This window comes from Pelophylax lessonae (genome assembly GCF_965119305.1).
Source record: "Pelophylax lessonae genome assembly, chromosome: 7".
Classification (NCBI taxonomy): Eukaryota; Metazoa; Chordata; class Amphibia; order Anura; family Ranidae; genus Pelophylax; species Pelophylax lessonae.
The window spans coordinates 63,524,892-63,552,677 of NC_138774.1; the positions used below are offsets into that span (position 1 = coordinate 63,524,892).

At 44.8% G+C, this 27,786-nt stretch overlaps 1 long non-coding RNA gene across 1 annotated transcript in view; it reads right to left on the bottom strand.

The window, feature by feature from the left end:
* Positions 1-1,453: 1,453 nt before the first annotated feature.
* Positions 1,454-27,786, bottom strand: part of LOC309560149 — a 30,671-nt gene continuing 4,338 nt past the window's right edge. The window contains exons 2-3 of the long non-coding RNA XR_014225492.1: positions 19,988-20,092; positions 1,454-1,754 (exon numbers count right to left, since the gene is read on the bottom strand). This is a non-coding gene — a long non-coding RNA (uncharacterized lncRNA). The remainder of the gene's footprint in view (positions 1,755-19,987; positions 20,093-27,786) is intronic.

Consider the following 27,786-nt stretch of genomic DNA (forward strand, 5'->3'; position numbering starts at 1 on the left):
CAACTTATGTAGCAGGATTTGTTTAATCTCTGTGCATCATCTAAAGCCTGACCTTCGCTGGGTATATGAAGGGGTGTACAACTACTTTAAGCCTATCTTTGAGCCCTTGAACCACAGAAGTTAGGATATTTATATTTATATAGGTATATTTTCAGTGCTTAATTTCCATCCTCTTCTAGTTGTAGTCTAAGAAGTGTTGATAAGTCAGCTTGGCAAACTTCTAAATCTTTTTTGTATTATTTTTCTTTTCTTTTTTTCGTTTACCCCTAGCATTGCTGGTCTTTTATTCGATACCTGGCAATTTTTTTATAAAATTATTTCAACCACTTGCCGACTGCCTAACGATGATTTACGTCGGCTGTCAGCCCCTCACAGGCAAAGCGACGTAGGTCTACGTCGCTAGCCTGTGAGGCTCTAGGGAGCGAGCGTGCGTCGCCGGAGCAGCGCTCCCACTCCCGCTCACTCACGGACCCCCCGCGCGCGCGTGTGTGTGTGCCCGGCGGACCCGATGTCCGCCGGGCATTCGCGATTGTCCGTTACACCGGGAGAAAGGCAGGCGGCTAATGTAAACACGGCCGCCTGTCATTCTCACCTGTGTAAGAATGGTGGTCATACGGTTCTGCTATGTAGGACCGTTGATCTCTGTTCTTACACCTCAAGCCACATCCAATCACAGTTAGAAACACGCCCCTAGGACACACTTAACCCCTCCCTCTCCAATACAGTTAACCCCTTCACTGCCAGTGTCATTTTTACAGTAACAGTGCATATGTATAGCACTGATTACTGTAGTAATGTCACTGGTAACCCCAAAAGTGTCAAAAATGTCAGTCAAAGGTCCGATCTGTCCGCCGCAATGTTGCAGTTCCGCAAAGAAAAAAAAAAAAAACGCAGATCGCCGCCATTACTCTTTAAAAAAAAAAAATAAATAAATAATCTTTCCCTTAGTTAGTAAAACGCAATAACTTTTGCGCAAACCAATCAAAATACGCTTTTTGCGATTTTCTTTACCAAAAATATGTAGCATAAAACAAATTGGCCTAAAATGTAAAAAAATTTTGATTTTTACATTTTTTTGGGGGGAATTTCATATAAAAAAAAAAATTTGAAAAATATTGTTATTTTTACAAAATTGATGCTCTTTTTTTGTTTATAGCGCATGATCAAAAAAAAAAAAAAATCGCACAGGTGATCCAATACAACCAAGAGAAAGCTCTGTTTGTGGGAAAAAAAGGACGTCAAATTCGTTTAGGTACAGTGTCGCACGACTGCGCAATTGTCCGTTAAAGTCACGCAGTGCCGAATCGCAAAATAGGCCCTGGTCAGGAAGGGGGTAAAATCTTCCGGGGCTTAAGTGGTTAATGACACGGTCTCAACCCCTCGACATCAGACTTGCGGCTTGCACCCGCATTATCCATTGAGCTGTACATAATGACACACCACCACAAGGAAATAATGTCACACGTCTTTATTCAGAAACACAGCAGTGGTCTTGTCTCACCCCCTCCCACTCCCTGTAATCAGAGGCTTCTGGAAGGAAGATCATTCATCTGCTGGACGTTCCTGAACTAAAGGGTCGAGACGGTCATGGCGCCTTTCTCTTGACTGCCGGCATTTTTACTTGCAATATTAATAGGGCACCGGGTCACCTGACTTGCAGGTGGGGGGACCAGGGAATTCTCCAGGGGTGTTGGAGGTCAGTGGGGTGGAAAGGGTCGGTGGTTCTGATTTTATTTCACCAGATTTATTTTTCCCTATAACGAAAATAAAAATTGGGATTAGCATTTTAAACACTGAATATACAAATATTGCATGCAACTCAGACTCAGTGTACACAGGAGTACTGTATGTGATGGTTGTATCATTGTACCAAACCTGACCATACACAATAGATTTTTGTTCAAAGAAAAACATTTTTATCAGAACATTCTGATTGCCATCATGGAGCCAACTAATTTAGTTTAAAGCCCCCTAAAATGTCTCGACCTGCTGCTTCAATGGAATCCCAGACTTTCACCCATATTAAAAAAAAAAACCTAATTCACAGTTAGCATTTTGTTTAGGAAATATTTTCCATCCTGCCCCATCTAATTTTCTCACTCATACAGTCGAAAAACGATTGTCGATTTGACCCCACTAATAATGAGAAAAATCAAAAGAACGCTCCAAAAATCAAAAACTTTCAAACAAAATTCAAGTGGTGTATGGTCAGCTTAGTAGTTCTCTTTTCAGGACGAGCTTTAGAGGCCTCCTATCAACTTACAGATCCAAGCCGTACTTATCCGACCAAGAAGGGAGAAGACCTCAAAAACGTGTTTAAAGCGGAGTTCTGGGAAAAACATTTTTTAGATAAAAATACCCCTGGGACAATCAGGGCTAGTGCATTTAAGCAACGATAGCCTCTGAACTGTCCCCTGTTTAACTTAACTGTAAGAAAAAATACTTACCTTGAAAATGTCTTGCCCAGCGCTGCCATCTCAGGTGTGGGCAGCTGAAGCCGGAGCGTCCCTCTTCTTGGATGTCGGAGTCCCAGAATGACCTGCCTCGTCACTTCCGGTGCAGGCGCGTCATCCCGCAGCTCATTGCGTATGCCCAGAAGCTGTTCAGCAGGGAATGACGCGCCTGCACCGGAAGTGACGAGTCACACCGGTGCAGGCGCATTGACTCCTGGGATTGATGACGCTCATCTCCCAGGAGTCAATGCCAGGAGGAAGTGACGTCAAGGGCCGTGTCCGCAGTGGAAGGAAGCTAAGTTTATTTTCATTAACCACTTGCCGACCGCTCATTCGAGCTCTACTGCGGCAAAGTGGTTAGTTCCCGTCCAGCGACGTAGACCTACGTCGCTGGACTCCTACCCTTGTGGGCGGCGCACGCGCGCCGCCAGAGGCTCGCTCCCGCTGTATTCAGTCACAGCGGGAGTCGGGCCAGGGGAGGAGCGGCGGTGATCACCGCCGCTCTTCCCCGATCGTCGGGGAATCGAGTTGAGATCCGCCCGCTTGTGTAAACAGAGCGGGCGGATCTCCTAAGTGACAGACAGTGACAGATTGCAGGGCTCAGCATAGCTGAACATGCGATCTGTCCCTGTGTCACTCAGTCACCTCCCCCCACACACGTTAGTAAGCACCAGGCATACATTAACCCCTCCCTCTCCAATAAAATTAACCCCTTCCCTGCCAGTGTCATTTTTACAGTAACAGTGCATATTTATAGCACTGATTACTGCAGTAATGTCACTGGTACCCCCAAAAGTGTCAAAAATGTCAGTCAAGGGTCCGATCTGTCCGCCGCAATGTCGCAGTCCCGCAAAAATCGCAGATCGCCGCCATTACTCGTTAAAAAAAAAAAAAAACACCAAAAATGACAGAAATCTTTCCCTTAGTTAGTAAACGCAATAACTTTTGCGCAAACCAATCAAAATACGCTTATTGTGATTTTTTTTACCAAACATAGGTAGCAGAAAACAAATTGGCCAAAAATTTAAAAAAATTTTGACTTTTACATTTTTTGGGGGAATTTCATATAAAAAAAAAAAAAGTGAAAAATATTGTTATTTACGCTTATGTTTTGGTTTATAGCGCAAAAAGTAAAAAAAAAAAAAAAAAAAAAAAAAAAAAATCGCACAGGTGATCAAATACCACCAAAAGAAAGCTCTGTTTGGGAAAAAAAGGACGTACATTTCGTTTGGGTACGGCGTCGCACGATAGCGCAATTGTCAGTTAAAGTCGCACAGTGCCGAATCGCAAAAAGTGGCCTAGACGTAAGACAGCAAAATCCTCCGGTGGTAAAGTGGTTAAAAACAAGGTAAGTGAAACAAAAAAAACATTTTTTAATTATCCAATTCTTTTTCAGATATTTTTACTTTAACTGATGCAGCAAAGTTAATTTTTAGAGTGGAACTCCGCTTTAATGCAAATAAAGTTTCAAGTTCAATACTCAACTGTGTTTTCAGGGCTGCTGTTAGAAATCACAGGGCCCCGTACAGCCTACCTGGCAGGGCCCCCCAAATACATCAAGACATTATTTTCACTAAAAATACACTAAAATCAATATTAGCGGACGCAAACCTAACCTGTATGAATTAGCCCTTTTTAAATTGTATTTTACATTATAATTTTTTTTTTAAAATGTTTACAATTAATATATTTTACAATTTGTTTTAAAATTATTTATTATAATGTTTAAAGATTTTTTTTTTTTTACAATTTTTATTTTATTACAGATTAGGGAAGCCTGCAGCGCTGCGGGAGGGGATTGGCAAAGTGAATGGGGAGGGCACATGGGGGAATTAGAAGCAGGCAGAACAGGAAGGGGGATCGGTGTAGAAGAAGTCATTACATGAACGATGCCCTGTGCCTGTGTCTCTCATTGCAGCAGCTGAAAGCTGGCAGGAGGGGGAGAGAAAGGCTTTCAGCTGCTGCAGAGAGCCGCACAGGGCTTTCTTCTGCCGGACTGCACCAATTGCCCATGCTGTTGGGGCCCCCCTGTGTGCCTGGGCCCCCTACAGGAGGACTGGTGGTCCCCCCTATCATAGGCCCTCATGTTGTTACTAGTGTAAAAAAAAAGGACTGCACTCAGCAGATTTGAATATGAAGTGCAGATTTACTCCGAATTGTATCGCAATACATTATTAATACGGTAGCCAGGTGCTGGAATAAACCCCCGGAGAAGGAGACATTGCCTTTAATTCTTCTCTCCCTCTACTAAGATACTGATGGTATGGTACCATTCTCCTCCAGCCAAACAGGGGAGAGCTAAAGCCAAGCTAAAGCCAAGCAAGACCACAGACTTCTATGCAGAGTGCTGATTAATTCTTTGTGTAGTAGTTTGAGACAGCAAACATGTAATGGGACGAATAGACTCCTCACACTAATTCCCAAGAGACACTAGAGCAAGGAGAACTGAGACTGCCTAGCTGGATTCATCCTTTTGGAGCTGAAGGAACCAATGAGAGACCATCTGCTGCCTACTGACCAGACTGCTGACAGGCCAGATCAGCGGAGACATCCATGGCAGCACAGACCGCAGCGATCACATCTGCACCACTGCCAAAGGGAGACCAGAGCGTCCTCTCACCTTTTACTTCCCACTGCCGAATCTCTGGGGGCATTCTGTGGAAAGACTAAGGGGGTCCCCCTTTCTACAGCAAGAGTTCCCAGCCCCACCATAGAGACTGGTGGAAGGGCACTGCCCATTGTTTATACTGCTATCAGGGACTAAGATACTGGAGGCAGAACATTCAGTATAATGTACCTGTACCATACCTATACCACACATTTACTGCATCTTTACCACACCTATACTGCATTTTGGTTTACTAAAACTTCCGTTAAGTGCATCAACGCTTCCTAAAGGGCCCCAACGATAGCTGGCAGATGAACAACATAAAGGACTGCCTATCCCTTAAAACCATCCTGCAAGTCTCCTTTGTTCCCTTCTCGCATTTCCTCTCTGTGGACAGAGCTCATCCAGTTCATCTAGGCCTTGCTGTGACATTGCTACTGTTTATACGGATCTGGACACTAGGTAATCTTATGCCTAACCTGTATTCTTTGATATTGTACTACTACTGGGTACAAAGTATTACTTTCAGTGATATTGCATGCTTTGTACCCTCAACCTAGGGTATAAGAGGGGCTAAAGTCCTTAAAAAGGTTGAAACAAAAACTCAGGGCCCATCCTAACAAGCAGCTCCTATGGGGGTAGTGCTAAAATAAAGCTCTATTACCATGTCCTGTAACAAATAGCTGCGGCTTGGTCATGGGACTAATGCTTGTGGTCCTGTCCTTGCCAAAGGATCTCTGGGACTGACAATCAGCCAGAGTTGGCTGGTAAGCAATCTCCCTGATCAAGATCCAGACATCAGTTCTCCATGATCCACTGCATTGATCCATGTTATCAATGGCTTGGCAGTGGTTCCATTACTATGTATTGGTTTGGGTGCATTTGTTTTATGCTACAAATTGGAGCAAAATAAAGTTAGGGAATCCCTATGCGCTACCAGTTGTGAATAATGGAGAAAGGCACTTAATCTGCGATTGATTTGAGTACATACACTCAGAAATTTTTGTCTGTTGGAAGATACACATATACAGTATGTAAATAATTAAAGCAGCACATAATTTATCATTAGAATACATACTGGAGCAGTCTTTCTCAACCTTTTTAACTCGGAGGAACCCTTAAAAATACTTTTCAGGTTATGGGGAACCCCTGCTAAAATGTGATCAATTATTTGTAGAAAGTTTTCAATAAACAGTATAAGGAATGTGGTATACGTAGAATACTTGACAGCCAAGGCAGACATTTTATTTAACACCCACCTGTTGTAAACAAAAGTGTTTTTTATTCATCATCTTTATATTAAATGAAGAATAATAATGGAAGAGTAGAGAGAGAGAAAAAACTGTGGTGTCCACTAACAATAGTCCCCACTGTAGAACGAACCCCCTTGCAATGGTGATTAGTGGAAAGTTGCCCTTTGTATTTGTGGCTAGTGTAGGTAGGAAATCAATTTGCTCACCACTCAAGGAACCTCAGGAGAAACCATGGTTGAGAAATGCTCTACAAGAGCATATCCAGCATGCCAAATACGTCCAATCAGAAAAAGAATTTACTTGCCTATACATATCAAGCGTCTGTGACGTTTCAGGGACTCATAGGTTCCCTTTATCAACATGCCAGACATACTTTGGCTTATAATGCATAAGTGTGGGGGTGGACAAATTTAATTTTAGAGGACCACCCTCCAATATATGTGTAGGAGTAACACAACGACCATCAGTTTAGCATTTCACCACTTCCTGGAGTTTGGCCAACATATATCAATCAGCCTGTCCCAAAAGCAGTTCTGTGACGTCACCAGCTAGGCTCTGTTCCAGCATCTCTTCGTTATACGGGCAGATTTTTGGCTTGCAGAATCCCAGTAGTACATCTCCTGCCCACCAGGGTCATGCTGTCTTTTCAGGCAACATTTAAACATTTTACAAAATAGTACCACATTTGGCATTTGTAGGTTTACCACGGAACTCTTGGTACATCTCGGAGATCGGTACATCTCGGAGATCACACTGCTGAATTACTTGAGAAACGCCTGATTTCCTGGTCGTCTATAGCTTCAAAATCTGGAGTCGCTGAACCAGAACAATTGTGAAGCAACTGAGGTCAAATTAAAATTTAGGCTTCTGACTTTTCTGATCTGCAGCTTTTCCTTTATCATGTCAGTAGCTCAGAAAAATGTAAAGTGGGTTATTGGAGCAGCTAGCCAATTACAATTTTCCAAAGGGGTCAGGAGGCCAGCAATGGCAACTTTAATTTCCCCTATGAGAGGCAGCTGCATTCCCTGATACACTGATGGCTGATATAATGGGTTCTGAACATTGCTGGATTATTTTATACTATTGTAGCACCCTTCTAGATAGGTGCTAGTTTTGGGGTCTTTCTGCTTACCAGAGAGATTGCCAGGTAAATGTATTCTACTCTCTGCCTACCAGAAAGCAGGATCAATTAGTGAGGTCTGCTCATGGTGCTCAGGTGCAGCTCAGCTTGTCTGAAATTATTCACACTGGTCACTTAGGGAGGCATATTGGACAGTTGGAGGAAACCTGAAAAGTGAGGACACAGGCATTTGTTACAGCCCTGGTGATTGGCAGAGGAAAGTACCTTGGCGCATGCTGGGTAACTCTATAAATGCCAAGGGCACATATGCTCAGGGTCTTTCAGCTGGAGAGCAAGGTCCCGGAGGGAGAGGGCCACTGCCCCGCTGTAGAACTTGCCAATGCGGCCTCAGGTGGTCGACCTGAGGGCCTGAGAGTCAGACAGAGGCTGAACCCAGAGGTTCTGCAGAGCTGACTGGAAGGCGGACACTGGAAAGGATCTGATTTTGCCTACAGTGAGTACCAATTTGTGTCGTGGGGCCTGTCCGGAGAGGGCCACCCTTTGTGCCAGAAGAGTCAGTGGACGGGTGTCAGTCAAGGGGATGGTAGAGAGTGTCCTGAAGATAAAGTAGCTGCATCAAGTCTGCTGCTATAGAGAGCAAGAGGACTTATTTCTTCTATACAAGTGGCAGTATGGTTAAAGCAGTGCGTCTGCTTCCACGAATAACCTGTTGAGGCCAAGCAAGAGTTGTCCTCATCTACTGTGAATAGTTTAGTTGGAGTATCCCACTATTCCCTTCTTCCATCCAAGTTCCACAATAAATATAATACAAAATTCCCTGGATTGTTTATTGAATAACAAGGAGACAGGAATAAGTAGGGATGTGTGAAAAGTCCCCTAGTGACTGTCTGCAGGTAATCCGAGGGAGACCCAAGAAGTCATCACACAGAAATCCCTACGGGGACAGTGCTACACTATGGAGAGTGTAACTGGAGATGCTGGAATACACAAAAGGTGAACGGAACACCCAAAGCTCCCAGGCGAACAGGAGCGGGGTCAGGAAATATGACAGGGAGATCTCACTCTTGGGATTATCCATACGTGCAGGTGCATCTCATAGCATTAGAATATCATAAAAAAATTAATTTCAGTAATTCAATTCAAAAAGTGAAACTCATTTTATATAGAGAAGTTACAAACAGAGTGATGCATTTCAAGCTCTTATTTCTTTTAATTTTGATGATTATGGTTTACAGCTAGTGAAAACTCAAAATTCAGTATCTCCGAAAATTGCATGACCAATAAGTCTGTATTGTTGGGTCTGGTGTCTCATCTTTCTCTTGACAATACCCCACAGATTCTCTATGGGGTTTAGGTCAGTGATGATTTTGGGAGCCAGGTCATCTGCTGGTGTTGGTCCACTGTGTTTTATCAAGTCCAAAGCCAGCACAGCCCTCTACCAGGAAATTCTAGAGCACTTCATACTTCCCTCTGCTGACCAGTTTGATTGGCCATCAAACTCGCCTGACCTAAACCCCATAGAGAATCTGTGGGGTATTGTCAAGGGGAAGATGAAAGACACCAGACCCAACAATGCAGACAAGCTGAAGGCCGCTATCAAAGCAACCTGGGCTTCCATAATACCGCAGCAGTGCCACGGGCTGATCACCTCCATGCCATGCCACACTGATATAGTAATTCATGCAAAAGGAGCCCCGACCAAGTATTGAGTGCATACTTCACTGTACTGTACATGGACATACTTTTCCAGTAAGCCAATATTTCTGTATTAAAAATCCTTTTTTTTTTTTTTTTTTTTTTTTGGGTGAAGGTTGGTCTTGGTCTTATGTAATATTCTAATTTTCTGAGATACTGGATTTTTGGTTTTCACTACCTGTAAGCCATAATCATCAAAATTAAAAAGAAAAATAATAAAAATGGTTGAAATATTTCACTCTGTGTGTAAGGCATCTATATAAAATAGGAGTTTCACTTTTTGAATTAAATTACTGAAATAAATTTACTTTTTAATTTATATTCTAATTTTACGAGATGCATCGGTAAATAGGAAGACCTATAATTTCACTTTAGGGTAGACTAACCTATGCCCTAGGGCAGTGATGGCGAACCTTGGCACCCTAGAGGTTTTAGCACTACATTTCCCATGATGCTCAACTACGCTGCAGAGTGCATGAACAAAATATCTGGGGTGCCAAGGTTCGCCATCTTTGCCCTAGGGGCTAAGTGAAATACTCCCCTACTTTCATGTGTCATTTGCTCGCTGACCAGAAGAGTGAGAGGTCATGCCCTCACTGTCATTCTACATTCTACAGCTTTTCAATCATTCAGCAGGTGACGGAGCAATACATGTAAATGGTATCACTGAAGTCTACAGTGAGTCCTGTGACCGGTTATGAACCACTTTTGGTTAAGGTACAGCAAGGCTGGATTATTAGGGCTTTTGTCTTCCTGCTGCCTGAAGATGAAGAACCTAAGTCTCAGTTCTGGGACTGTTACGTTTCCCCAAACAGGTCCTCTAGGCATGCCACAATCTGTTCTAGGCTGGCCCGAAAATCTTCAAGCACCATCACTGTTCGGAGGCCATCTTCCTCGAAGGAGTTATGGACAAGCTCCACAATCAGGTGGGTGGGAACCTGATACAGCGAGCGCCACTCTCTGGTCTACCTTCCCAATGTAATAGAGAGAGGTTTGACCCAATAAACGTAGGCACTAAGGCCAAGGCTGCTCCTGATGCCACCATCGTGATCCCTGCTCCTCCTTTCGCACCAGCTGCAAAGAGGGGCATATCCTGCCAACTATGCCAAGTGTGAGTAAAGTGTAGCATCGTGTGGCAGGGCAGCAATCGCACAGAGTCCAAGTTAGGCTATAGCAATATATTGTAGAAAGGTACAACTCAACTAGGCCTGGCAGGTAGGCACGGCCATCCAGAGCCACTTACGAACTGTACCAGCAGTCTGTAGGCTTAAAAGATGCTGACAGTGTCTGCACTGAGGAGCAGAATGTGGCCTGGCCGGTCATCACCCAAAGGGAAGGCTTCCTGAAGCAAGGTAGATGTGGTCCTTGCACTCTGCCTACTCCTCTGGAACCTTTCCCCATCTGTAAGCACCGTCCCTGACAGACTGGGATCTTGTCCCTATACTAGCCAGGTGTATAAAGCACGCCAAACCCAGGAGCTGAAATTATAAATAGACTCTGCCTGTCCCAAGATGGCCGTGGGGTGCCAGCATCCAATCGGACAGCTGTCATCTTGTGATTGTAGGAGGAACCAAGTTCCTCACAACTTCCTTCCCCTTCTGCATTGCCGCTTCAGTCGAGAGCCACCTGCAGTGGGGAGACTACACCTGCCTACTCTGGAGTTCTGCTTTAATGAATCAAACTTGTTGATAATCATTTAATAGTGTTCAGTCCCACGCTGGGTTATGATATGGAAAGGCAGCAAAGCCATACTGCATACACCAAAGAGGAAATTGACGTCCCTTTTATAATGATCTGTTGCTAGAACGGGTGAAGCAAATGTTCCTCTAAAGCAGCCAAGAAATGGCAGAGCCATCTGGGGACTATTTCTGTGAATAAGCAGCACTGTCTGTGCACAAGGCTGTCCTCGCTATATAGCACAGCTGTAGTTCTCATTTATCATCTCCCCAGAGTCAATGTAAGAACAGATTTTACCTATCATCCGGATTTATCTATCTCCACCATAATGTTTGCAGCAATGGCAGCCCAGATATTTCTCAGATGAATGAAATACTGTAAGAATTCGAGTCTAAGGGTTTTTTTTTTTTTTTTTTTAATTATTGTATCCCCGCAGGTGCAAAATGAAAAAATAAAATAAAATCTGAAATACTCTCCTTCAATCCAACGCTCTCTTTTTACCATATAATTTTCTCTGGGTAAAATGATACTCAGCTTCCCCATCCCAGAAGACGGGTGGATAGTGTGAGTGTAGGACTTCACAGGTCCTCCTCTGAAGGAGCAATACCACAGTGCCCTGTATTAGTCGTGTATCTCTGCATTATTGAGGACTGCCCATTACAAGCTAAAAGGCGAAGAAGAAGTGCGTGGGTAGGTGCAGCGTGATGCGGCAAGCAGAAAGCACATGGAGTCTAAGTGCAGTAACATGAATAGATTATAACAAAAGTTCAGCAGCACACAACAAGGGTGGTGGGGAGGCAGCCTGGCTGAGAACACTTACAAGGTGCAAGAGAGATGGGACAGTTAACTGGAGACCTGGCAATGCCAACAATGTCTGCCACGAGGAGCGGAATGTGGCCTGGCCAGTCTGTATCCAAAAGGAGAGGACTTTCCAGAGTACTGGCATAGTCCCTGCACTTTCCCTACTCCTCCGGAACCTTTCCCTCGCTTGAAGTACTGTCCCTGTCAAACAGATACTTGTCCCTACACTAACCTCTTGAAAAATGTGCACCAAACCCAGGAGCCAGGGTCTTAAATAGACTTTGTCTGACCCAAGATGGCCACCAAAGTCACATGGGGCTCTAGCATCTGATTGGATAGCTGCCTCTTGGTTACCGAAAAATACCATAGAGCAGGCATCACTAAATGGCGGACCATGGCCTGGACATGGAGAAATGACAGTCCTATCTGGACTGTGGCTCAGCCACTTAGCAGCCTTTGTGTCCTCTCCCAGCTGGTATACTCCTTCCCCTGTCACTGCATTAATCTTAACGGAAGGCACAGCATTTCCGGACAGAGGGTGGGAGCTGCCCAATGTTTCAAGTTAATAAGCCAGTGGTTTGTTGCAGGGCGGTCCTAGCAACCAATCACCTGCCTGTTAACATGAAAAAGGCATGAACAGTTCCCAACCTCTGTCTGAAAATGCCGTGCCTTCTGGCTTCTACCTGCTGTGTAAGGTAAGATGCAGGGCCGGTGCTAGGCTGTTTCATGCCCTAGGCAAGATCAGCTACTTGCGCCCCCCCCCCCCAAAAAAAAAATAAATAAAAAAGGGGAGGGGTTAAAAACTGCTCTATGTCATATCCAGTGACCCTGATCTGATGGTTCCTCCATGTAATGCTGTCATACCCAGTGATCCCAATGTTCCTCTATGTCACATCAGGGGTCCCTGATGTTCCTCCATGTCACACCTGGGGACCTCAATCCCCCAATGGCATACCCAGGGATCCAAATTCCTCATGGCACACCTGGTGACCCCAAACCCCTGTTACACTTGTGACCTCTCCCCCATGTCACACCTGGTGACTCCGATTCCCCATGGCATACCTGGTGACCACAATTTCACACCAGGGATACTCCATGTCACACCCAGGGACCCTGATTCCCTGTTCTGGGGACACTTACTGGGCAGTATGAAGAGAGTGGCCCGCACTCTGCCCTCCTTCACCGTAATCCTGCTAATTCCTTCTCCCAGGATGCTCCTCTCCTGGACCACAGTGCTCACCACAGCTCCAACCGGCTCCTGGTGGAGGGAGAAGCAGCAGTCAGAGAGCTCCGCACCTCCTTCATCACCAACATCCTCAGACCATTCCGTTGCCTCATCGCTTCTGCTCCAGTAAAGGTGCCGCCCTCCAGTGCCGAGCTCCGGCTCAGACTCAGCTCTCCTCCACTCCCTGCTTAATACCGACCCAGGGAAATGAACGGCTGCCCACCAGCTCAGATTAGAGAGTCACTTCCCGCCCAGGGATTAGGCCGCTCAGCTCCAGACGAAGAGGATCATTATGCAGCTAGCACTCCGATGGGCTCCTTTCCTGCCCCTTGGGGCTCCCCCAACAAAGGTGGAAAGCCAAGGCCTGGTAGTTCTGCCACTGCCCCAGACGCCTGGCATCTTCCTCTGTCCCTTCTTCCTCCCCCACTGCCGCCCCTTTCCTCAGCTCACAAGGATCATTAATGACGGAGAGTGAGTGCTGACTCGTTGCTGCGCCCCTAGGTGGCAATGCGCCCTAGGCGGCTGCCTAGTTTGCCTAGTGGAAGCACTGGCCCTGGTAGGATGGTAAAGTTGGAGGAGGGTTGTGATTTGCAAGGGGAAATGTGATGTAAGGGAGGGGCATTCATATAAAGAGGACTAGGTTACAAGGAAGGGAGAAAGAGGGGCTGTGAAGGGGGAACCAGTATACAAAGGAAGGGGGGCTGTGAAGGGGGGAACCAGTATACAAAGGAAGGGGGGCTGTGAAGAGGGGAACCAGTATACAAAGGAAAGGGGGCTGTGAATGAGGGAACCAGTATACAAAGGAAGGGGGGCTGTGAAGGGGGGAACCAGTATACAAAGGAAGGGGGGCTGTGAATGGGGGAACCAGTATACAAAGGAAAGGGGGCTGTGAATGAGGGAACCAGTATACAAAGGAAGGGGGCTGTGAAGGGGGGAACCAGTATACAAAGGAAGGGGGGCTGTGAAGAGGACTGAAATGCAAGTAAGGGTGGGCTGTAAAGAGGACTGGGATTCAAGTAAGGGGGGGGGGTTTGAAAGGGGACTGGGATGCAAGGAAGGGGGGCTGTGATGTGAGGGGGACTGATGTGAGGTGGCTGAGGACACTTTTGTAAAGGGTGGGGATCTGTGGTGTAAGAAGGGGGCTGTGATGTGAGGGGGGGGGGGCAGAGGAAATTGAAGTAAAAAGGAGGCATTGTGATGTAAAGGAGAGCTGTATTGTAAAGGGGGCTGAGATGTAACATGGGGGGATTTGGAGGCAAAGGGGGGGGCTGTGATGTAAAGCAGGCACTGTAATGTAAAGGAAACGACTGATGACACTGATGTAAAAGGGAAACTGTAATGTAGGGGGTGGGGCTGTGATTTGAAGGATCCAATTCATCGCACAAACATGAGACCTCTCCTGGATGCAAATTTTCATGACCGGACCTCTGTAAACTTTAAATTTAATACCCATGCTATAGAGCAGGGATATGCAAACTGTGGCCCTCCAGCTGTTGCAAAAGTACCATCATGCCTCTGGGTGTCATATATATGGCTATCAGAGTCTTGCTATGCTTCATGGGACTTGTAGTTCTGCAACATCTGGAAGGTCACAATTTGCATATCCCTGCCATAGAGGAACTACGTTTCTCTCGACTTACTCCCCCATCTGCATTGCTGCTGTGGATGAGCGCCACCTGCAGTGGGGAACATAGACTACACCTGCCTATAAGCGGACCCAACACGTCACATGACTGCCTTGAGAAAAAGGCAAGCCGTAGCATATACTACTGCAGGGAGACCTGGAGGGATGAAGGGGTAGGGGGAACCCAGAGTTGGCTTTAACCACTTCAGCTCCGGAAGGTTTTACCCCTTAATGAACAGGCCATTTTTTGCGATTTGGCACTGCGTTACATTAAGGAAAAATTGCGCGGTCGTGCGACGCTGTACCCAAATACAATTGATGTCCTTTTTTCCCCACAAATAGAGCTTTCTTTTGCTGGTATTTGATCACCACTGCGGTTTTTAGATTTTGCGCTATAAACAAAAAAAGAGCGACAATTTTGAAAAAAAAAGCGCCATATTTTTTACTTTCTGCTATAAAACGCTCCCAATAAAAAAATTAAAAAAAAAAAATCTAATTTTCTTATCAGTTTAGGCCAATTTGTATTCTGCTACATATTTTTGGTAACAAAAAATCCCAAAAAGCATATTTTAATTGGTTTGCGCAAAAGTTATAGCGTTTATAAACTAGATAGATTTTTGGAATTTTTATTTTTGGTGTTTATAAGTAATGACGGCAATCAGCGTTTTTTAGCGGAACTGCGACATTGCGACGAACAGATCGGACCCCTGACATTTTTGACACTTTTTTTGGGACCAGTGACATTAATACATTAATCAGTGCTAAATAATATGCACTGTTACTGTATAAATTACACTGGCAGGGAAGGGGTTAAGGCTGGCCATACATGTTCAATTTTTGTTGTACAGTTTTCTGTTAGATTTACCACAAACCACATAATATGAGGTCAAAGCTAAACAACACTTTCACGTGTATCCAGCTTGGCAGGCCTTTGTACTACATAGTTCAAGGTAAATTTCAAGAAAATTGTACAGAAAATTGTAAGAAAATTGTATCATGTATGGCCAGCCTAACACTGGGGGTGATCAAAGGGGTTAACGTGTACCTAAATGTGATTACTAACTGTGTATGGGAAGGGTTCTATGACAGGCACAGAGAGATCGGTGTCGTAGCTTAGCTGAAACTCGTGATCTCTCCCCTGCCTGTCTCACAGAAGACTCGCCTGCTTTGTTTACATAAGCAGGCGGGTCTTCCATCAGTTTATCGGACGATCGCAGGAGGATGGTAGCGATCGCCGCCGCTCCTCCCGAGGCCCGCCTCCCGCTGTGTCTAAACACAGTGGGCGCGCGACTCCAGCGACGCGCGCGCGCCACCGAAACCTCGTGCAAGAAATCACGTAGTACTACATGATTTTGCGCAGCCGAGCCACCCTGCCGCAGTAATACTATGGTGGGCAGTCGGCAAGAGGTTAAATGTCAAGTTTCAGAACATGCGGAGGGACACGTTTTCTTTTTAACAAAAGAGTTTGGTCCCAAAAGCGGTGAGCTGAGAACTACCAGTAACAGGTCATACCTTCTGAAATCTCTGGTCATTTCAGCAATGGAAAATTAACCAATTGCTGACCAGCTGCCGTAGTTATACTGCGGCAGGTCAGCTCTGTTACACAAAATGACGGGGAGCCAATCAGCGGGCATCCGCGATCACTCCACATGGAGACAGAACGGTGATCTGCTGATGTAAACACAGCAGACCGCTGTTCTGTCCATGATGAACACAGAGATCCTGTGTTCCTCCTATTTAGGAACACAGGTCTCTGTGTTCATCCAGTAAGTAAATCTCCCACACAGTTAGAAAGCCTCCCCTAGGCACACATTAAACCCTTTGATCTCCCCTGGTGTTAACCCCTTCCCTGCCAGTGTCATTAGTACAGTAACAGTTTATATTTGTAGCACTGGATTACTGTAGTAATGTCCCTGGTCCCCCCCAAAAGTGTCAAATCTGTCCGCCGCAATGTCGCAGTCCTGCTAAAAAAAAAAAAAATAGATTACTCGTTACCCTCAAAAGTAAATGCGTTAAGTAACGCCGTTTACTTAAACGCAGTTACTTCCATCACTGGGTATAGGTTGGTATTAGGGAGGAGTAGGGGATTAGTGGTGTGGTCAGAGTGAGTGGTGGACAGAGAGAACAGTGTTATCACCCTAGTAGAAAAGGAAGACCCTGGTCTGGGAAGACCAGTGCCCTTCTGGGAGGGGAAGCCAAGAATTATCACCCTAGAGCACAGCAAGGATAGCTCAAGGACCAGAGTAGACCAGATACTGATGTAGCACCCTCCTAGGTAGGTGCTAGGAAAACGCATTTGGTGGCTCTTTTCTGCTTATCAGGAGAGCCTGATCTGTTAGTTTAGCCTGTCACATGTTTCCAGGTGTGATTTATTGGGTCTAAGTGAATATCCCCACTGTATCCAATAAGGGAGCTTGTTGGACAGTGGACGAAACCTAACCAGTGGCACACAAGGGTTTATGGCTGTCTCCGTGGGTGGGCATTACTGCAATGCATCCTGGGATTGGCTATAAATCTGGAGGGAGCATGTGACAGGGCGTCTTTTGGCGGGGAGCAGAGTCCCAGGAGGAGGTGGACGGCTGTCTCTCCTCCTGTAGGTGTGAGGAAGGTGGTTCAGGCAGTCGGCCTTGTGAACCAGGTGTGGAGGTGAGCTGCAGAGGATCCAGAGAGCTGAGAAGTGGACCTGCTGGCAGAATCATCATGGGAAAAACAGTATCGGGAGTACCAGAAGATCTGCCTAAAGGGCTGCCTAGGAGAGGGGACTACTCCAGAGAAGTCAGGGGATCAAGGAGCCAGCTCACACAAGGAGTGTATCAGTAAAGGGGGTGCCATGTAGTTTACCCTGAAGATTAGGAACAAAGGGGGTGCCAGGGAGGGCCCTGAAGTTGTTTTGCAGTACAGTCCGGTTTACCTCAGAAAGCCTTTTCAAATATACTTCACAGCCAAGGGAAAAGTGAAGCAGCGGCCTAGCCGTGACTAGCGTTACTCGGCGTTACTCGGCATTTTCAAGTCGTCCCAGCTAAATGTGCATAGTTATACAAGTTGGAGTATCACACTCATTCCCTTCTCCTATCCAAGTTCTAAATAAAAAAACACAAAAACCAAAGCTACCGGACTGTTTCCTGACTGAGCTAAAACATTTGGGAAAATATCAAACTGTCATGTCGTTGCTAATGGTAACCCAGAGGAATCCGTAACCAGCAGCTCCCACGGGAGTAGTGCTACACTAACTTGAGGAAATCTCTCACAAAGGCTGCATATCTGAACCAGGCCAGCCAGAATATAAGACCTGATATGTGGATCAATGTTGTTGTACAAAACGAATGTTGTATAAAGTTGCAAATAAACAGTGTCAAAAGACAAAATCAGACTTAGGCAACTTTCACACAGGCGGACCGTTCAGATCCGCCTGTCAGTTTTTCAGGCGGATCTGAACGGTCCCCCCCCCCATGCATCTCTATGGGGCATCGGATGTCAGCGGAGACATGTCTGCTGACGTCTGATCCGACCTGTCAAATCTGGACGGATGGAAACCCTATTTTCCATCGTCCAGCGGATCGGATCGGATGAGAACGGGCAGACGTTTGCGGGAACCCGCAGTGGATTCGTAGGGTTCCCGCATCGCATATGTGTGAACCGGTGTAACGTTAAACCCTACCCGTGAAAATTCCCTACCCTCATCACTTCCGGTGCACGTACGTCATGCATGAGCTGAGCCGCTTCCCAGTGCGCATGCTCAGGCAGTAAATGATTGGCTCACACCGGAAGTGACGAGGGTATGGAATTTTCACTGGGTTTTTAACGTTACGACGGCTTCCGGTGAAATAACCCTACCCTCGTTTCCAGGGCTTAAAGCGTTGGGTTAGCAAATGATGTCGGCTTCCCGTGAAAATACCCTAACCTCGTTCCCTGGCGGGTCGAGGAAAATGTAAAAGTGTCTCCTAATAAAGGAAAATTTAAACATATATATATATATATATATATATATATATATATATATATATATATTTTTTTTTATCATTCCATTTCGATTAATATATATACATATTCTTCCGTTAGGAGGCACTTTTAAATTTTTCTGGACCCGCCAGGGAACAAGGGTAGGGTATTTTGACGGAAAGCCGCCGCTTTAAGAACTGGGAAGGGGAATAGGGTTTTTTCACGGAAGCCGAGATCATTTACTGTGCGTGCATGCCTGACGTACCCTCAACGGAAGTGACGAGGGTAGGGAATTTTCACAGGTAGGGTTTTTTAACGGAACACCAGCCCTTAAGCCGGATTTCAGCCAGTTGTGTTTACATTAGAGGGCTGTTGCAAACAAAAAGTAACAGATAAAAAATGTCAGCGCCCCTGTTGTAAAACAAGCTTTGAAGATGAATTTCCTCACAATGCTTATAGTTACAGAGGTCAGCAAGGGCTTGTTTTATTGTTCAGTATATGAAATACTTTGTTATGAATAGGCTGGGCACAAGTCCACATAGACCTTTATCAGATCATCCCCGCAACTATTAGGCTCCATTCACACCTGAGCATATCATTTTCAGGTGTTTTTTCAGGTGTTTTCTGCAGGTGTTTGGAGGCAGGCATTGACATCTAACAAAAACGCTTGTAATCTGCCAAAAAAGAAGCTCATGTACTTCTTTGAGCTTCAAGCGTTTTGCTTCAGGTGACAAAACGCTCATATGTAAACAGGGGCCATTGAAATGAATGGGGTTTTGCGTGTTGGGCATTCTGAGAAAGAGATAGGCGTTTTATGAGCTGAAAAACGTTCAGGTGTGAACAGGGCCTTACCTTTTGTACCACCTTCCCCCTTCTCCTCCCTTTAGATTGTAAGCTCCAAGAGCAGGGCCCTTCTATCCCTACTGCATTAAACTGTATTGTAATTGTACTGCCCCCCCCCCCCCCTGTACATTGTAAAGCGCTGCGCAAACTGTTGGCGCTATAGAAGTCCTGTATAATAATAGCAAATTACTGATACAAGTTATGGAATTATTCATATAAAACATGTGGCCTGCACTGCCACCTTGAGGATGCAAAAAGAATAACAAATTGCAATATCTCAGAACAGCTAAAAAAATAAAAAATAAAAAAAGTAGAAGAAGAGAACAATACACCTCAACAGTTCTCTATGGAACAAATAAATCAAAGCACTATAGTAAGAGGACAGAGGTATAACCCCCCTATACTCTCGTAAAAAAAAAAAAAAAAAAAAAAGGTTTTGGTTTTTATTTCCTCTAAGTGGAACTTGTATGGCTTCATACAACCAGGACAGGAAAGGGATGAACAACAATAAAAACTTTGTCAGAAGTCCTGACAGGAAGCAAGAAGAAATATTCACAGTAGTGATATAGACAGTAATAAATACCTGACAGAGGTTCTAACCCTTCCCCCACTCTGTGGAAAGCAAAATCAACATTTTTAATGTTGTCCAAAAAGTGGAGTCAGAATTGTGCAACCAGAAACTTGCATAACCTGTCACATTCCAGCCACCCATTGTGCCCTGATATTTCTGAACAGGTTAGACAGACCTTTCCAAAATTGTGTATGCAGACTTATTTGCGATCACCTACCTTGGCGCAGCGAACATGATGGTCTTGTAGCTCCAATGGCTGCCCCAGTGTCCTCCCCTCCTCCACGTGCGGAGTTGGCTATTTTACGTGCCACATAGCGGCACGCTAAACAGGAGGGAGGGAAAAAAAAAAAGTATTTTATTTTAAAATATAAAAGATAATATTCAAGCTACACATTGTTACATTATTGGTTGTGTCAGTTGAGTGAGTCAGGGCTCCTTTACACCATTGCATAAAAAAAAACACGTGTGCATAATGCATTTCTGCAGCATTTTCAATGCATTGTGGTATATTTTAAATGTTTTATTCTTATTTATTAATTTATTTAATAATAAAAAAACAAGAATACGTTTATTATTATTAAATAATATTGTTTTTTAATAATTATTATTCTTTAGGCCCCTTTCACACTTGTGCAACTTGTCATGCAACTTTGGACATCAACTGGATGTCATTCCCTATGTTATCCAATAATAACCATTCATATATGCGCGACTTAAAGTTGCAGCAACTTCAAAGTAGTTAATGCACTTATTCGTGTTTTATTCTTTTTTGTCATTTCCTGTTTCCATTTTGTTTTTGTTGGAAATATGGACTTGCGGCTTAAAAAAAAAAAAAAAAAAGCACAAATAAATACATATTGCGTTTAGTGCTTTTTCCGTGAATTGATTATGGAGTATAATGTAACGCATCTTTAACCACTTAAGCCCCGGAAGATTTTACCCCCTTCCTGACCAGGGTTTTTTTTGCGATTTTTTTACTGCGTGACTTTAACGGACAATTGCGCGGTCGTGCGACGCTGTACCTAAACAAATTTCACGTCCTTTTTTTCCCACAAACAGAGCTTTCTTTTGGTGGTATTTGATCACCTGTGCGATTTTTTGATCACGCGCTATAAACAAAAAAAAAAAAAAAAAAGAGCGTAAATTTTGCAAAAATAACAATATTTTGTCACTTTTTTTTTTATATGAAATTCCCCCCCAAAAAATGTAAAAATTTTAAATTTTTTTAACATTTTCGGCCAATTTGTTTTATGCTACATATGTTTGGTAAAAAAAAAAAAAAAAAAAAATTGCAAAAAGCGTATTTTGATTGGTTTGCGCAAAAGTTATTGCGTTTACTAACAAAGGGAAAGATTTTTGTCATTTTTGGTGTTTTTTTTTTTTTTAACGAGTAATGGCGGCGATCTGCGATTTTTTTTACGGGACTGCGACATTGCGGCGGACAGATCGGACCCTTGACTGACATTTTTGACACTTTTGGGGTTACCAGTGACATTACTGCAGTAATCAGTGCTATACATATGCACTGTTACTGCAAAAATGACACTGGCAGGGAAGGGGTTGACTGTATTGGAGAGGGAGGGGTTAAGTGTGTCCTAGGGGCGTGTTTCTAACTGTGATTGGACATGTCTCCTATTGTAAAAACAGAGATCAACAGTTCTACATAGTAGAACCGTCTGATCTCCATTTTTACACAGGGGAGAATGACAGGCGGCTTGTTTACATCAGCCGCTCCGCCTTTCTCCCGCTCTACCGACGATCGTAGTGTGACCGGCGGACATCGGGTCCACCGGTCACACGCCCGCACTCCTCTGTGAACGAGCCGGGGCAGGCGCGTGCTCGCCCGCTATTGGCTCAAAAGCCGGTCACAGGCTAGCGACGTAGACCTACGTCACTCTGCCTGGCCGGGGCTGACTGCCGCAGTAAATATACTGTGCGCAGTCGGCAAGCGGTTAAAAAAAAAAAAACACACACAAAAGACGCAACAATGGGAATTTTAGAAACGCAACACACTGCCCTCCAACTCAATATGCCGATGAGAAGAGCTTCCTTGATCATGGCAACTAGTTATTTTGCGCTTTTAGTGAGCGGTGATCCTGTGTTGTGGTGCATATAAAATGTAAAGGTGTGAACGGGCTCTCATTCCATTAATGAGAAAATAAGAGCAGTTATCCCTTTTGCTCTTCTTTCCTGACCTAAGTTACACCATCCTTCTCTAATCCGGTGGCCGTGACCCTCTGCTGTTTGTTTACATCCTGGTGGTGGCCACCCCTAGGCAGGAGTTCCAAAAAGACTTGTATAGGGCAGTGTTCCAGCACCAGAGAAGCTCCCACAGAAGTTTATGCGAAGCTACTATATTATTATTATTATACAGGGTTTATATAGCGCTTTTTGCAGTTTGCGCAGCGCTTTACAATGTGGGGGAAGACAATACAGTTACAGTACAATTCAATACAGGAGGAATCAGAGGGCCCTGCTCGTTAGAGCTTACAATCTATACAGGACGGCCAGCGCACAGATGATGCGCACATTAGAATTTCAGGTAGGGATGTAAACAAACAGCAGCGGCTGCCAAAATGCGGCGAGGCAAACAGGGAAGAAAGGATAATTGCACTTTGTCTCAAAGTTTGCCTTTCTTTTAACCACTTTCCTACCGGCCACTTTTACCCCCTCCTGCCCAGGCCAATTTTCCGCTTTCAGCGCTGTCGCTCGTTGAATGACAATTACGCAGTCATGCAACACTGTACCCAAATTAAGTTTTTATACATTTTTTTTAAACAAATAGAGCTTATTCTTTTGGTGGTATTTAATCACCACTGGGTTTTTTATTTTTTGCTAAACAAACAAAAAAATACCAGAAATGTTGAAAAAAAAAAAAAAAAAAAAACACAGTTTTTCTTAGTTATAACATTTTGCAAACAGGTAATTTTGCTCCTTTACTGATCTGCGCTAATAGGCAACACTGATGGGCACTAATGAGGTGGCATTGATAGGCAGCACTGATGGGCACTAATGAGGTGGCATTGGTTGGCAACACTGCTAGGAATTGATTGGCAGCACTGATGGGCACTAATGAGGCGGCGCTGGTTTTTCAGCACTGATGGGAACTGATTGGCAGCACTGATGGGCACTAATGAGGCGGCGTTGGTTGGCAGCACTGATGGGAACTGATTGGCAGCACTGATGGGCACTGAGGCGGCACTGGTTGGCAGCACCGATGGGAACTGATTGGCAGCACTGATCATAAGTGCAGATGTCCCCTTTCACACTAGCTGGTTACTGGCTCTCTCCTCTCCTCCGCTGTGACAGGAAAGGAAAGGAATGCCGATAACCGGCATTTTGTTCTGCGGAAAAACACAGCTGTCCATAAGGGCATACAGAAAACAATGGTTTTCATAGTGCCCTGCTCACACTTCCACACAGCTGTTAGGTGCGGGGCAGAGTGGTACAAAGAAGTGCAATATGTCTTTATTTTTCCGCACTGCTCTGCAGCTCTGTGTCACCCTGAATTATTATGCAGCACAGCTGAGTTACAGTGCATAGAAATGGAATGCCACTGTAAATAAACGGAATACAAAAAAATAAAAAAAAATGGGGGGGGGGGGGGGAACAGTGCCTTGTATTAATGCAGAGCACCATCCCCCAAAGCCTGCCCAGCACAATCACTACCCGCAGGGAAGAAGGTTCTGCTTTTTTCTGTGGGAAGCGGGACTCCACCCTTAAGGTCAATGGCAGCGTGCTGCATCAGGAAGCCAAATGCTTACTCATGGCTGCAAAGCAGTATTTCAATACATTTGGCCAGTTCGCCTCCTGAATGCCTAGCAGCTGCTGCTCTACCACCCTTCACCACAGATCACTTTTCAGAGGGCAGTAGACACTAGTGCCTGTGTGAAAGCGCCCTAAAAGCTCCTTTCGATGTTCTATATTTACAACTCATGATACATTAGTGTGATGGCCAGTGGGAAGAATGCTCCTTACACTTGTGGTCATTGGGAAAAATGTCCCCCTTACAGAGAACTAAAAAGATCAATGGCGTCCGTGGGAATATATCTGAGAGGCAGAAATTCCTCATTGCCCAAGGAACCCCCAGCAACCTCTGGAGGAACCCTAGGGTTCCATGGAACTCTGGTTGAGGAACCCTGACCTAAGCAATCCTAAATCAGGCAAGCACTCAGAGCTTGGACACACTGCAGGCTTGCTTCTGCCTGGCGTTTGTATGGGTTAGCTGTTGGTATTAGATAACCAGCCTGAACAGATTGCAATTATTACCTGCCTCATGCGTTGATTATGCTATTTTCAGTTGTAGTCTCCAGATATATATAGGACGCAGGAGACATTGATACACCTACTTTACTAAGATGTCCCCACACTTTGACCATATGTTGCCACTATAATATATAAAGTAGCCATTCAGGCCGGTTCATAATATGGATACGAATATGCATACATGCATGTCTCCCTACTGAAACCCACAGATATTATCTTTGCCATTTTTGGTCATATACATAATATTATACTATCACTGGTTCTGGATAAACTTCCACAATTTTTTCTGCCTGCCTGCCATGATTTGAGTCGCATCGGAAATATCGGTCTGTTTTGGTCTCTCTGGCCCTGAGGAAACCTCGTGCGAAACGCTTTGGCTTGCTGGGGACCCTTAGACCGTGCTCCATCCGAGACCTTAAACGTCATCTCCTGATATTAAGTTATCGGCACTCCCCTTTTGGGAAGTATTTCTACACTGCGATTATGTTTATTTTAGTTATGTTAGACATGGGTAACTATTCCTGTGTATTGTATCAATTTTAACAAGTACAATAAAGCTATATTTTAGACAATTTTGTGTCATATTTGATCCTCCTCCTCCCATTGGCCCGCAAAGCCCCATCTTTTCTTACATTGATTGCACTATTCATTTACATCCATTCAGGCCCTGGTACTATATAGTGGTTTGTAGATGGAAAAGAGATTGTACAATCAAATTATAATGTGTAGGCCTCTTTGCCCTGGTCTAATGTAACCCACCATCCCTTCCACAGATTCATACTTCCCTCATTTTAATATCACATAGCAGCATGTAATTTAGCACAGCAGAGACATACACGAACGTCGGCTCTGCCGCCGGAGGCTCACCGTCCCTACGGGCCCTCCGTAGAAGTCCTTGATGACGAAACGCGTAGGGGCGGACACGCGGTTACCCTGACAAACCGGACGCCTGAGTGGTTTCCACGAACCTCTTCAGGAGCTTTCAGACACTGACGAGCGGGACGGTGAGCCTCCGGCAGCGGAGTCGGCGTACGTGTATGTCTCTCCTGTGCTAAATTACATGCTGTTCTTTTATGTAGTTCCATGTGAGTGTGTATCCAGGGGAAAGTGGGTTTTAATAAAGCATATTTAAACGTATTGCCCTATGAAGCCCATGTTATTTCTCTCCATGTTACAACATCATTGATTAAGCTGACCCCTAGTGGCGGTAGACCAGCGTTTCACTGACGACTGGGTGCTTACAATCTATTGGAGGATTTGGAGGCATGGGAGCACTATTGGAATAACTTTTTTGAGCTGATCTGCAGCGGCGGTTGTTCAATGTTTACAGTGAATTTGGGAGCTTGCTGGCTGATTTGGAGGATTTAAAGGCACAGTATTTTTTATATTTGGTGAGTGAGCAATACCTAAGGGTTTGGCAGGGCCGGATTAAGAGCATCATGGGCTTGGTGCTGAGGATTTTGAAGGGCCTTAAGGGCCGTGCCTTGGCATGCACCTAGAGGAGGAAGGGTGCAGCCATGCATGCCTAATTCAACATGGGATGCTGTCTCTGAAGCCCATAAACACATCCATGCATCGGCAACTGTCCCTCCTTGTCCGGCCTTCGTGCTGTGTGGGGAGGTTCTGAGGGAGCTGCCTGGGGAAGCGAGCATAGAAGCCAGACTTCTGTGTTTACAAGTGACAGAAGAGCGGTAACAATGAATATGGCCAACCCGGGGCCTATATAAAAGGTAGGGGCCTGGAGCTGCAGCTCCAATAGCCCCTACGTTAATCTGGCCCTGGGGTTTGGGCACAGGGTGCGGTGAAGGCGCAGGAGCTGACTACACTCCGTGGTGAACTATCATGCTTTCCTTTAGGACTGTGTCTATTCATGGACTCGCCTATTTATTAATTTGATTTTATTTAATCCATAGCGCTGCTAGTGTGATTTGCGCTCTTATATTTGGACTATTGAGTTAATTTTGCACCTACCTATGTGATAGTTATACTTTGATTTAATAGCAGCAGCTGGGCCTCAGGGGAATTATTACATTTTATATTAATAATTTATTGTATGTATATATATATATATATATATATATATATATATATATATATATATATATATATATATATATATTATAGCGCTGGGTGAGTGGGAAGTAATATTTATTTGCACCTACTCCCTTTCCTGATACCTCATTTTGATGGCCGGAAGTTAACCACAGGGGGGGGTATGGTGTGGTCCGTCTGCCGCCCCCCCCCCGGCCCATGGAGCACCGGCCACCACTGGACCCAACGGCTAAATGAACACAATAGCTTCTCCCAATTTCAAAGCTGCGTGGATGCGGATCTCTGAACGCAGGCAGTGTGCGCTCGGGGACTCGCATGCATCTGCGTGGTTGTCAGATTGACACGGCCTAGAGATGCAGCATTTTACCATGCAGGCTAGTGTGCACATAGCCGAAAAGTAAAACACACAGATTATACAAATAACCCCGGATCTGTAAATAGCATTCATGTGTTTTGTAACAGACACGGAACCAATCACCTGATAAAAACTGCACTCTCCTTGTCTCCACTAATGGTAAAAAGGGCGAGTTGCATAAGTTTTCTTCTGCAAAACTGCTTTACACACCCATGATAATGAAAATGTCTAACGAGCAGGGCCCTCGGATTCCTACTGTATTCAATTCTACTATAATTGTACTGTCTGCCCTTATGTTGTAAAGCGCTGCTTATATAAATTCTGTGTAATAATTAGTAATAATAATGTATGGTCCAGTACTTGCAGAAGCAGCAGCGTGGGGGGGGGGGGGGGGAAAAAAAAAAAAACACATTTAAGAACAATGCTGGAAATGCTTAGCATCCTTTAAATCAGGGGTCTTCAAACTATGGCCATCCAGTTGTTCAGGAACTACAATTCCCATCATACTTAGTCATGTCTGTGAATGTCAGAGTTTTACAATGGGATGTGTAGTTCCACATCAGCTGGAGGGCCGCAGTTTGAGGATCCCTGCTTTAAATGTTCTGAACCCAAGAACAATGACACACATTAACCGGTTCCGGACCGCCCACCGCCGATTTACTGCGACAGGGCCACCCTCCAGCGCAAAACAACGTAGGTCTACAAAAAGATCGTCTACATCGATCGCGTGCCTGCAGCTAGGCACCACTCGGCAGCGGGGACTCCGATACATGGGGCAGGCGGCTCCGATTGCCGCCTGACACCCGTGATCGATCCCCGCTGAGAGAGAAGAGCGGTCAGCTGTTGTAAACACAGCCGACCGTTCTTCTCATTGCAATGACCATAGAGCCCCTGTGATCCTTCTATATAGGACCACAGGTCTCTGATCATTTCACAAGCCCCTCCCCCATACAGTTAGAAACACGCCCCTAGGTACACATTTAACCCCTTGATCACCCACAGTATTAACCCCTTCCCAGCCAATGTCATTATTACAGTAACAGTGCATATTTTTAGCACTGATTACTGTAGTAATGTCACTGGTCCCCCCAAAAGTGTAAAAAATGTCAGTTAGGGGTCCGATCTGTCCGCCGCAATGTCGCAGTCGTGCAAAAAAAAAAAAAAACAATAAAAATGACATAAATCTTTCCCGTAGTTAGTAGACACGATAACTTTTGCGCAGACCAATCAAAATACGCTTATTGTGATTATTTTTTTTTACCACAAACATGTTGCAGAAAACAATTGGCCTAAAATGTTAAAAAATTGTGATTTTTAAAAAAATTTTGGGAATGTTATATAGC